The sequence below is a fragment of the Nothoprocta perdicaria genome, unplaced genomic scaffold (genome assembly GCF_003342845.1).
Source record: "Nothoprocta perdicaria isolate Ctin4 unplaced genomic scaffold, notPer1 scaffold_11, whole genome shotgun sequence".
In the NCBI taxonomy this organism is placed as follows: Eukaryota; Metazoa; Chordata; class Aves; order Tinamiformes; family Tinamidae; genus Nothoprocta; species Nothoprocta perdicaria.
The window spans coordinates 2,036,134-2,049,821 of NW_020454205.1; positions in this window are offsets into that span (position 1 = coordinate 2,036,134).

Below are 13,688 nucleotides of genomic sequence, written 5' to 3' on the forward strand. Positions count from 1 at the left end.
CACCCAGGTAACCAGCTTATTTCAAAGTATGTGTCTTTTATAGAAGATAAAATGATACTGCAAAGAAATAAGAGATGTTAGTAAATATTGACTTGAATTATATTTCTGTGCCGCATACAGTACATATTTAAATTAACTTACTGTATTCAGTAAGAAGTTTTGACAGCAGATGAGTAAAACCGTATGTATGAAATAGTTTAGTTCTAATAGTTCAAGATCTGCCAGATTTCTGTCAGATGAATAGTTATTAAGTGAGGATGTATGCACTACACTGTTTAATATGTAATGAAACTCTTTTGATGAATATGTGAGCTGAGATTAAGGCTGCTAATTCAATCACTGACAGCAGAGCCTCAGTGTATGGAAAATAATGCCTTTGCATTGAAATGTTTGTGGCTGCTAATCTTTCCATGCAGTTATTACATATGCAATCATCCAAAAAAGGCCATTTTCCTGGAGGCAGAAGCAAAATTTGCAGAAGCTTTAGAGGCAGCTGGGCAGGGAGCCCTGGGTCTGGCCCTGCTGATAGAAAAAGTGGTTTTGGAGTTGGGAGCACTGTCTGTGATGACTTATTGGAAAAATCAGTCAGGTGGAGAGCTCCTGATCAGTTAGTTATACCGCAGTGGTGTCTCAGTGGAGTCTGACCACCTTATTTCCTGACTCACGGTGCCAATTTTGGGTGTCTGGGGGAGAACTCTAGTTCCTTACTGGGAAATGGATGGCAGTGTCACGGTGCTGCTACTGGCTAGTCCTCTGCCTCCTGCACATGGACGGTTACTTGACATCGCTGCTGATTTCTCAGGAACAGATTGTATGTTTTTGTATGCAGGCAGTGTCTGCTGAATGTTAAATAAAATTTGTGTGTACCGGTGTTAGGAGACAGAAAGAATAAATAGTCCTTAAGCAGACAGAAAGGCTATATTTAGGTCTAGGCTGAGTATGCCCTCTGCCTGCCAAATGCATAAAATGAACCCAAATGCCTCTTTGTTTCCTGCTGGAGAATTACATTTTTTTTTCTTCTTTGTGTTTTAACACTTTTGAATATGGATACAGGTTAGTACCAGGAGGCTGCACAGTCCTACCTCCGTGACAGCCCTGAGAGCGTATGTTATTACTCCTGTGCTGTCAGAGGGCACCAATAGATCTTACTGGTCCTGTGCAGCCTCTGCATGTCCTGCACAGACTCAGGAGCCTGTTGCAGACCAAGCCAGAGCATCAGTCCGAGCCCAGTGGCACCTGGAGCCAGTCTGCAGCCCCACCACAGCCCCAGCCCTGCTGAACTGGACCCTGACCTGGGGGTGACCACCTGGCCCAGTGTCCATCTATCCTTATCCCTGCGGAGGTGCCTGAAGCCCGGGGCAGCCCCAGGTGCCTGGGTGTCCTGCGCCCTTGGGGGTGGCCCTGCTGGCCGAGTTAGGGCCATGGTAGGGCCCTTCTCATAATTTCAGCTACTATGAAAGTTTTATCCGTCAGTGGCTTAGGCTAAAGAGGGCAGAAAGGACTTGTGTGTTTCCTGCTTTTCAGTTTTTCATCCAGAGCAGGAGAATCCATGCTAAAGAGGCTTTGTGTCTTTGATGCAAACCTTGAAGGGTACGTCGCAGTGGAGTAGAAAGGCAACTGAGCCAGTTTTAAATGAAGTGCCTTGGACATTACGGAGCAATCCGGCTGCGGTTTATGGGTAAATTTACCCCGCACTGTGGCTACACTCCAGTTTAGAGATTTGACAAATGGTCTGCATGTCTGAAACAGTTTCAGAAATAGGCTGGCATTAATCCCAGGTTCAAATAGGAAGCAAAGAGTGCCAAGAGACACTGGAAAAAGAAAAGCAAAAGAAGAAAGAAAAAGCTGCTTGTCATCAGCACTTGGAGGACTTTAGCCTTCAAGATGAGATTCTCAGCTCCTGATGTGAGCAGACTGTTTCACAACCTGCTTTTCAGTTTTACAATGGTACAACCAGATTGGATCTTTTCTTCCCACCACTTCTGAAGCAGCTGAAACATTGCCGATTAGGGAAGCTCTTATACCTCCCTTTCACACAGACTGTCCCTGGTAAGTAACGCTGAGCCAATACGCTGCACTATCAGGACCCAAAATGCAGTTTATCAGGAAGTGGAGGAGAACCACAATGTGCACCTTTGTGGGGAAATGAGCTGATGATAACAGAAAGCAACTCTTATTTTCTATTGCAACACGTCAGAGCAGCCTGTCTTCCCTTGCTTTATGTTTTTTTATGCTTTTTATGTTGTTTTATATTCCGTTTTATGTTCGCTTCCTTCTGTGTGCAGGCTATTCTTAAATGGGAGCAGAAAACTGCCAACTCAGTGAGTACACAGTTTTAGAGTAGGTTACTTATTAAGTAGGTCCCACTTATTGCTCAAAACATGACAATGCTTCATAACCTGTTGTTTTTGTAAAGGATAGTTTAAATCCTTCAGTGCATTGTAGTTATGACTCACTGGGTCATCTGTGTTCTGAATGTGGATTATCTGTTGTGTGGGTACATAGCCATGTGGTATCTATCAGTGAGAAAACACTGGGGTTGACTGTTATCCTTTCTTTCAGTTAGAGATGTTTATAGCTGTTTAACTGAAGCAAAAATGCAGTATATAATGGATGGTAGGATGAGGTGCTTGCTGTACAATCCATTGTAGATGAAACTAGGAGTTTTTGCAAAAATGAGTGCTTACTTCTGACATGTAGCAGAATTAAAGTCTCCCAGCTAAACTGCTGTTTCAGAGCTGACTATGAATGACCAAGGATTTCTTAGCCAGATGGCTATAACACCCAAATCTTTGAACTTGATCTGTGGTAAAAATGCTGCTCTGATTCAATTGTCACTTAAATGGGTTTAAATCAGAAATAGCTGATGTAAAACTTATATCTCCGCTTTACCTTCTGGTGAGTCTCATGAGCTCAACAGTGATGTGATCTAATTTGAAGTGTCATTGAGGATTTATTGAGAATGAGTCTTACAAGAGTGCATTGCAGCATTTCTCTTTTTGAAAGGAGGAAGTAGGTTACAAGAAAGATAGTTTATAAGCAAAAGTCAAGAACACTCATTCTAAAAGCCTGGTCAGACATAAGACAGTATTTAATTCTTTCCATTGCCAGTACTTCAGACTAGGCTTGCAACACTTTAAGCTTTTCTGTCCTTGCTCCTGGAAGTACCAACTGTCTATAAGACAGAGAAGCCCCAAACTCATTTATTTATTTATTTATTCAGGTTGATAGGAATGATGTAAAGGACAAGATGCAACTCATGTTAGAAGTATCTGCATGTTGGCTACATACCTCATGCAGGTGGAAGGCTGTTGCCACATAAATCTAAGTAACCAGGAAGAATCAACTTGGCACCTGGCACTCAGTAATAAAGCCAAGAGAAAGGCGTTAAGATGAGGCACATGGACAGCCAAGTGAATAATGCTGCCAGAAGAAATACCTACATGCAGCAGCTGGGAAATACTGATTTAAAAAGTCCTAAAGTGGCTGCTTGCCCCTGACAAGTTATTTCTGCTAGAGCGGGCATCTTTTCAAGTTGCTAGTGATTTTGTCAATGCACTGTGAGACTTGGGCATTTTGGATGTGTTTAGCTGATGTTAGTTAGTTCTTCCTGTGTCTATCTGAGGTGCCTGGTATTGTACCCATAGTTTCAGCCTATTATCACCTTCCTGGGAAGGTTCTTTTCCTCAGCAGAACTGGCTAGAAACCTGCCCTCATGGATCATTTCCTGACCAATTCAATCATCCTAGCAGGAAAGGCTGAAAGCCAAAACCTGCAAACAAGACAGTATTTATTTTAGCAAAGGAAACACTAGGTGCATCTGCTGCTTTTCTTACCTTTTCTTTGTTTCATTCATGTTTTTCCTCTTCATCCTCACTGTATGTGAAAGACAAGGATGAAATCTTCTTTCAGGATCAGGCTGTGGAAAATAGAGATAATAGACTTATTATTAAGACTTGAGTCCAAGGTCTTACTCCTTATTTTAATTAAATTCTCTGTGCAGTAGTGCTAGCAGCCTATAATAAACCAAGTTATTATGCTAGGGTCAATTTATTCCACTTATTATAGCCAGTCATTATTATAGCTTTATCACAGTAACATTTGATAAATGTGAGCAAAAACATATCAATAATACTTAAGATAAAATTGAAAATAGAATTTTAACATTCTGCAAAAGTATGTCTGCAGCAGAATACCTTTAGGATGTTGACTGCATCTCATTCAGATAATTGTTGTTATATTTAAATTTTGTCTGAATATCTTTGTATCTCCATGATTTCTCTTACATGTAGTGTAGTCTTCACCTTCAGATGCATAATGTTGCTGTGCACTCTCAGGAGTTGTTTTTTTGACTCTGAGTATTGTTGCTGATTCTGCTAGCAGGCTGTTCATCCCATCAGGACCAGCAGTGTCCCAGAGATTCATTTCAACATGAGTCCTTTGAAGTGTGCAGGTAAAAGAAGTATTAAATCTTTGTGATATTCATAGCTGTTGACAGCTATTGACAAGACATTTTCCTTAATCATGGGTGGCACGGTCACAATATTGTCATTATTGCTGCTGTTGTTCTTTTTTTAAACTTTATTATGGTAATTGGGGGAAATGTCACTATTTGGAGAAGGTGAAGGAGATGATGAAGTTAGATTCTGATATTGCTTCATCATCACAAAAGGCTAAAGAGTGAGTGCAAACTTTCTTCAGGAAATAGAAGTGGAAGGTCTGAGTTTCTCCCCCTGCATCTTTTGTAGATCTTGTTTATGGAGGACAATTTTACTGACTCTTTTCCAATCATAACCGAGAACACGTTCTTTTTACTTTTAAGGGCAGTTGGATGGCTAACATGAATATATTTCCCTTAAATGAGGGAGAGCAACAGAAAGTCACAGTGGGAAATGAGGGACCTTCAAAGCAGAACCTCTGAACTACCAAAGAAGTGTATGGGAAAGATGTCCTTTGCAACCTACCCGAATTTCTAAGGACTGTGTTTAAAGGTGTTTCAACATCTTCACTTTCTGTTTCATGTCAAGATCTTTTTATGAGTTTTCCTGACCCTATGGTACAAGTTTGTCATTATTAGCAGTATTATTACATTCATATTGCAGCATTGACCTGGTGCATGTGGTGCTCTGCAGACACGTTGGGGAATATAGTCTGCACCAGAGAGAGAAGAGATGGGGCCAGAGGATTAGAAAGATAAGAAAGAGGCAAAAGATGGGAGAAGGAAAAAAAATGTGGCCTGTCTTAATAGGTCCCAACTGATCTTGACACTTTTTATAGATTTGGTCTCTCTTCTATCTCCTATTTAATTACTTCTTCATTGTGTCCTCACCTCAATGTTCTGATGCTGTAAGGTAAGATGCCATGAGGACAAGCTAGTAAAATTGTGTAGAGGCTCAAGTGTTTCTTTTCTTTAGTGGATCCTGAGAGGCTGACCTTCAGCAGAGCAAGCCTGTGATAACAGTATCAAATCATTGAATCAAGTAATATAAAGCCTGATGAGAGAGCTTTTCTTTGTGAAGGGAAGCAGAGACATCTTGGTAAAAGTGACCAAATGAGGTCATGTAGTGCAAAGACCATCACTAATTGGAGGCATGGAGCACAAGGTACAGCTTGCTCGCTCATCCTTGGAGATCTTGGTCAAAGTGCATTTATCTGATTACAAGAGAGAAAAAAAAAGTCTGTATCTCCCTGGTTTTCAGTTGATCAAATAACTGAGGGCATGCACATAACCTGAACAGCTTGCAAGGGAATTTCCTGTGTTGCCAGCACTGGGTCAGCAGTAATTTGGAACTACATTGTGCTGAGAAAACTAATCTTGTGCTGTGGCCTATGACCGGGTAGTACCTGCCTTGTATTGCTGATCTCTCCCCTACCTACAATGCTAGCATTCAAGCAGCAAACAAAACCACTATCTGCAGTATAAGGGCCAAGAAGGGGTCTCAACTTATGGTAGTGCTGCTGAGTAATGATGTGCAGGACTTGGCTATGTACAAAATAACTTATTTGTGAGAGAACTGTGACTCGGTGTGTAGCTGTGCCATGCAGAAATGTTATTACTAAACCTTTGTGATTTCAACAAAATATGGACCTCTGCTAAAGGTGCTGCCGGCTACTGGCAATAATGTCATGCCCTGCTTAACAAAACCAGAACTAGAATTCCTTTCTCTTTATTGTCATTAAGACTGCAATGCTTATAATGCACACTTGCATGCTGCATGATTATAGTTTTTCTCCTAGCCAGACCAGCAATAGTGGCTGGTTATTTTAATCTTCTTTTCTGTATGTTTCCTTTTGACTTTGTTCAGATGTGTTGCTCACTGACTTGGAGATACCTGCAGAGTCCTCAGGAGATCTGATCACATTCAGAATGCCCATTTGTGGCGTTTATTCATTTGCAGCTAGGTAATGTTTAAAGTGGGCTCCTAGTTTGCTCTTAGATACCTTGCTCTAGAAGGTTAATGTGTCCTTAAATCTTTAGGGAGTGGGGCAAGTAGGGGAGGGAGCAAAGTTACTAAGGTTTGCGTGTCATTGCTAAATAAAAGGAGAGTTGGATCACAGAATCTGAAATACAGAGCTCTTAGCAAAGGCTAGATCCAATTCCCTTGTCAGGAGAATGAAGACTTCGTAGATGAAGTATGAAAGAGTATAATCCACTATACCATCTTTTACAAACCCAGTATTTTTAGGATAGTTGCTCCCTAAGAGCTCAGTTGACTCCCTGCAGTGGTTACAGACATAGTGTAATTGTCACAGTAAGTCCAATTTCTCAGCAAAGTATAATCCTTCTAAGGCACCTCAGTAGAAGCCAGTGCAGATGCTATTTGTCGATATGTGGGTCTCAAAATAAATGATCTTCAACTTCCTGATGAGCCGAATCAATGTAAAATTAGGCTCCTACTGTGAATTGTGTATTTTGAAGCAACATGAGAGGTGGGTCCCGATTTAGATAAGTCTGTCATCCAGTTAAGTGTTATGGGAGATGGTGTTGAAAGCCTTGCTGAAGTCAAAGTAGACAACATCCACGGCTCTCCCCTCATCCATCCAGCCAGTCATCCCATTGTAGAAGACTATCAGGTTTGTCTAACACGACTTCCCCTTCTTGAACCCATGCTGACTACTCCTGATCAGCTCCTCCTTCACATGCCTAGAGATGCTCTCCAGGATGAGCTGCTCCGTCACCTTTCCAGGGACGGAGTTGAGGCTGACCGGCCTGTAGTTGCCCACCTTCTCCCTCTGGCCCTTTTTGAAGGCTTCAGTGATGTTGGTTTCTTCCTGTCCTCCAGCACCTCCCCTGCTCTCCATGACCTCTTGAAGATGATGGAGAGTGGCTGAGCAACAACCCCCACCAGTTGTCTCAGCACCCATGGGTGCATCCCATCTGGGCCCATAGATTTATGGGTGGCCAATTTGCCTAAATAATCCCTAACCCAATCCTCCTAGATCATGTGGAAGGTCTTCCTCTCTCCTGATTCTCTCTCTTTTATCTAGGCTTTGTATCCTTCTGCAGGATAATGCTCTGTGTTATAATTCAAACTTCCTATGCTTGGAAAGGATAAATTAGAATAGAGATCTTAGAAAAAATGACTCCCCTCTAAACCATTAAGCATGTGAGTATCTTTAAACCATTGAATATACAAATGCATTTGTACACTGTGTGCATTGCTTACATATCTTACGCTACCACGGCTAAACCTAGCTCAGATATTTAACATTGCGTGACCCTTTATTCTTGCATTCCAAAGTCACCAGTGCTAAACTGTTAAAGATTAACTTGATGAGTATTTTGAAAAACACATCTTGACTTCCTTAACCTCTTCTAAGGACACTTCATGTTAAAATACACTATCACTTACTTTCAAGCCTAATACAATGAGGCTCTTCATGCTGTATTGCTCTTAATACTCTATTTACAGAGGCAATATGCCTTTTCTTATCTTAAATGAAAGCTCTATCTATTTATCTGACTCTTAGGTGTAAAGGCCGGGTACTCTGATTTTTATTATAGAAGATAGATATATTTTAAAAAGCAGTCAATGCAAAACCTTAATCGTTTTCTGTTTAGAGAGGTCAATTAGCTATTACTGATGAAAACCATAAAATACAAAGGAAAAATTCACATCCTCAGCAAGACCCAAGCTGTACATTTCCCCATGCTCCTTGCTCATTTTCAGGAGAGATTTGATCTTCCTCGGTATGTTTCCCTGAATAATTGGCTTGACCTCAGCCTCCTAATATTGGCTTGCTAATGACTTCAAAGGTTTTATGATTCTAATAACAGAAATTAATAAAATAAGCTTAATAACAGTTTCAGCCTAGGGCATTCTTTCCCTCCCTCGTGAGGCACTGTGCACCAGTGGTGGAGATGATTACTTTTCTTTCAGTAATATTCTTCCTGGGCATCTTTTGTAGGGAGTGCTGCAGAGTTTGTTGCTATATTCTATTTTTTTCTTATTTGTCTAGGGACTTTGGGTTTTGGTGGTTCTTTTGTTTATCTTTTGTTTCATGCAGGACTTAAGCTCTAGGCTAAAATGAAAAAAAAAAAAAAAAAAAAAAAAAAAAAAAAAAAAAAAAAAAGAAGGGGGTCTTATCTCTCAAAGTAATTTTATTTTATTAATTTGTGGTTTTGATGCAATCTCAAGAAAACTTATTTATTGTTGGGATGAGGGGAAGAAAGTACAGGTAATGCAGAGGCACCGGTAGGAGGAGAATCTTTTCAAATGCTTTAGACCCAACTTAAACAACAGCTGTTGTAGACATGAAGGATATCTTTATTTCAGTGCACTTCTTGGATCTTTCCTGAGAGTTTGTGCCATGAGTTTGAGAGAACCTTCTCTGCTGACAAATGACATTTTTTAGGATGGAAGCTGGATTTGAATAAAGAAAGTGAGAGTGAAAATGGCTCACACTCTTCTTGCTCATCTCTCTCTCCTCTCCATAGCTGCTGCTACCTGGCTGGGCAGGGGTCACCAGTGAAGTATCTCTCCTTGGTCTGGGGATAGGAGGGATGGGTCTCATCTTGGTCCGTGGCAGCTTCAAAGTGCTTTCTGTAGCCAGCTGTAACCTTGCTTTGAACGCCAGGAATGCCGGCTACACTTCAAATATATGATGTGCTGGTTCTAATAGTTGCTGTTTGGTATTTTCTTGTCTGGAAACAATCCAAACGTATTTTTGATATTCATCTTCAGATTTATATGTAGTACTTCACCAAGGATGAGCCACACGGAATTTGGGACAGAAGGCAGCTGGATTATTGACTTGTCTCTTGCATAGATTGGCTGGCATAAACAAAACCCACTAGCCAAGTGGGTTGCTAGTGATGGTGATTATAGTCACTGTCTTTTGGAGGTCTGCAAGCATAGGATGCAGTTTAATCTGAGATTAAAAGAAAGATAATGAATATGGTTTTGGTTCTACATGGAAAACATCAAAGCAGTGAAATAATCACCGCAGTTTCAAAACTCAAGGTTAGAATTGTTTTCTGGAGTCATGCAAACTTCTGTCCTCATCTCTCCTGGTATTCTTGGTTTTCAGTTTTTCTCTTTTTAAATTGTTTTTTGCCAGACTTGACTGGACCATAAGCTGGGGTTCTGTGATTGTCACCAGAGGCTGGAGATCACTTCAGTGATCCCTCCCAGGCTTAGGTTGGAGTCAGTGACTCCAGTGATCCCTCCTCTCCTCTGGGTTGAGTGATGCATCTGAATCTGTGACTGTTTCTTGTATTTCTTAGTTTTTAAATTATTGGGAACATTTTTTTTTCCTCAAACATTATCCTATAGTATTTGCAGATGCTTCTGTTCTGAAATATAGTGAAAAAGCAATGGCACACTTGGGTATGTTTGGACTTTGCTGGGAATGTACATGTTCCCTGCTCCCTGGATGTCATTTCCAGGTAAGAAATCGGAGTTACACTGTTGTCTTTGTTTCCTCATATCCCAAAGTTCCTATAATGGAATAGCAAGGGACAGAGTAGTCCAGGGTGACCAGGGCCTTAGCCTTGCTAAGAGTATCGACATTTGGAGGAGCTCGCCGGTCTCTGTTCGCAATGGTGATGTGCACAGAGGTGGATCTTGTGTGGGAGCCGGTATCGCTTGAGACAGAACAGTGCTGTCCCATGACCTTGAAGGACCAGCGAATCCTGTTCCTCCCTTTGCTGTTCTCATGTGAAACTTTTTAGAGTTAGTTGGGTATGGCTCAGGGCCAGCTGATTACCAGCATCCACAAGACCACGAATCCAAAATTCAGATCGGTGTCAATTGGTCACCAGAGATCCTGATTCTGATCAACACAGAATGGGGCCCGTGCAATGAGCCACCACAATCTTGCTGCTGGTTCTGAGCAGGCTGGCAGCTACACTAGTGCCAAACAAAAAGCTGAGAGTGACATTTCAGATGCAAACCTTGCTTAAGATACTAACTGTACTGAACTCAAAAAAGATTCAGGATTGAGACGGTAGAAATAAGAGCAGATACGACTGCCCCTTTTGCTGCCAAGAAAGAATTAAACCTGAGAATCACTCCAAATCGACCAGACCGTCTCTGTCATGCTGGGCAGGCAGCTGGGGTGAATGTTGAGAGCCAGCTAGCTGTTCCCTTCTCAGCTTCCACGGCTGCACTGAGCCATGGGTGCATAACATCTCCCGGCACCACTTAGTGAGTTTATTACATCACTAGCTGTTACCAGGGAAATGCAGAAACTACAAATCGTGGATCTTGGCAGTCAGGTGTAAAAAGAAAATATCTCACTTTTTAGAAGCGGTTCAAAAAGGAAAGCCAAAACAAGCTCTGAAGGACTTTGAATTGAAACAAACCTGAGTTCAATAACTCGCTAACCTAATTCCAAAATTTAAAATTAAAAGTCCCCCAGCATTAAATAACTATGATTGTTGAAATGCCACTGGAGTACCTACTCTGAGAAACCAAAGACGCGAGAGCAAGTGCAGCACCTCTCACATCATGCATATTTAGCAGATCCCTCGAACATAAAACCATTGCTTTCAACTTAACTTCACCTCTGCCCAGTGCATTTAATGAGTGGATTTTGGAGAAGTGATTTCCACTGGCCAGGCATTTTTGAGAATAGGCTGTTAACTGCTTCTTCTTAAGAAAGATTTTGTTTGTGTTTCACAACAAAGAAAGTAGGCAGTGTTCAGTTTTTGCAAAATTGTGTGTGAATTCCATCACGGCTGTGATGAAATATGTGCTTTTTATAGCTCATAAGAATAATGTATTTCTGAGAGAAATGATGTTTCTAGGCATGTATTTTATGGTCTTTAAGTGCCTGAGATTTTTGCCATTTAGTAACATTAGCTGGCATTGCATTTATATTGTACATTTAAAGTAGAACACTGCTTTTTAAGTGAATGGCTGGACAACTTTATTATGAAATTAAAGCAGTGAGTAGCTGAGACCCAGGTGGGCCTTGCACCGGCCTGTTTGATTTTACTGATATTGCACAAGATACACAAATTTGGTGTGTGTTTGAGTTACCCAGAGATGCCTGCGCCTTTGCTCTGAAGCAGGCTTGAGTGAAGACACAAGCTTCACTGTCTCCTTTCATGCTTGTGGGGCTGTGGGCTGCATGTAGCTGTACTTCCATCTGGAGATCCCAAGCCAGGCAGGCAGTGGTTGTTATGCTCACCAGATGGGGCAGGTATCAGAGACAACCTCTACAGAGTGTGAAAATCCTGTGGATTCATCCTGTTTGGTTGTGTCTCTGTTAAAGAGCTCTATCATCTAGAAAAAAATCCTATATTAATAACCTGGTCCTTGGTGGAAGGTCTTATATGGACATGGAGCAGCATTTCCAGCATTGTTCTGTACTTGGGACATGATCAATGACTCATGACCTTCATATCAGAAACACAGAAGACTTGCTTGCCAAAAAAATCACTACTTCCTTTCCCATTTTGTTTGTAGCTGTGGATCCTGGGATTTCTATACCGCAAGAGCATATTGCACAGAGTTATTTTCTTACTGTATAGATCACAGTTAAGCATCCTGCTTGTGACTTGCTACCATGGGATAATGACCAAGGAAACTACTGAGCCATGGATAGATTGCAGGGTTACGTCATGATAAAACTGTTTTAGAGTCATCTACCCACTTGCTGTGATGTTGGCTCACATTTCCAAAGCAGTGTTGCAAACCGAAGAGATCACGAGTGCTCTGAAGAACTTTGCTATCTATGCGAGTTGCTTTTTAATCCTTTGCAGTGAGTCACTTCGAAGGATTCCTTTTTTGGTCCCCTTTAGTTGGGCTGCTGGTTCTCCTTACTGTGTGCCCAGCTTACGCTGGAACGTGTGACTGAGGCTGCAACAGCCATTTGGGCTGTTGTCATATTTTTTCTCTCTAGAATGATGGAAATGATATCCCCTTTCCCCTGTTTTTATTTTCCTTTTTTAAGTATATGAAAGATACTTCAGAAGGAAAATCAATTACCTCCTTGGAAAATTTTATGTACCACTAGGATGGGCTCCCCAAGCAAAACTTTCAGCTGGAGGTATGCTCTAGAATACCAGTGGGGAGAACATTTTACTTTGTGGGGTAAAATCACATCATTTGCAGTCTCAGCCATGGCTTCAGAGTGAGGTTGCTCCTAAGGTGTGTATGTCCACACAAAGTATGTTCCAGAAACAGTGGTTTCCTCTGGAGCTACTCTGAAGTACCCACAAGGGATGAAGGAAGTGCAGCAGCCCCATCTGATCCCCATGCAGATTTTTAGAAAAATTAATGAATATGGTAAGAGTCCATTAAGCATACTAATATATAGTAATTATTATTTAACATTTACTGGTACTTGTAGCTGTGTATCATTACAGGACACTGCCATTTATGTGTTGATGCTCTTCCTGCATACGGTAGAGTAGAACTGGAGTTTAACAGGTCATATAGGGACAGGAAAAAAAGCGTATGTTAGGTCACTCTCTCTTCAGCAGGAACGTAATCGCCCCTGGGCTTGGAGGAAGGGGAGGAGGGAACACTGTAAAAATTATCCTTAGAGAATAAACTAATTGTCTTTCTTATGTTTTCATTCTCCTGACTCTCAGGAGGCAAATGCAAAGCATTTTCCAAAGCTAGACCTGACAATGCTCAGCAACCAGTGTCATTTAAACTACACGGTATTTATGGAGTTCAGCTGTATGGGAACATGGTCCCCTGAAGAACAAGCTTGTGAAGAGCTGGGAACAGATCATTATGGTCTGGTAACTCTGCTGGTATGGGCTGTAACAGCAATGGGCACAGTGTGACTCTCCATTCCTTCTCATTTGCACTGTGGTGGGAGAAACGTACCTGATTTTGGATATGGCAGCTGTGATTGTGATAGATGACAACCCCTATTAAGGTGGCACTTCTTTGTTCTATTGCCATTCCAGTTCTATGTCAAATTCTTGGTTGCCACCTGAAATGATAGCACAAATCAACATATTTTTAGAGGATCTAATTCATAAATCTAATAATAATGCTAAGAAAAATTGAGGTGAATTCTCTTCAGAATAGTGTGCCATTAATGGAGGTGGCAAAATTACATTTTCCCTGGAAAATTATTAATTCTTAGTTTATCCTCAGAAAAAAATATTGACTTTCAGGCTTTCAGGGGCAGACCATAAGGAACACTTTTTACCGTGTTAATTAGGAGGAAAGGGACACTGTGAAAACTGCTTTTCAGAGCAGAGCCTCATCCTCAGCCCT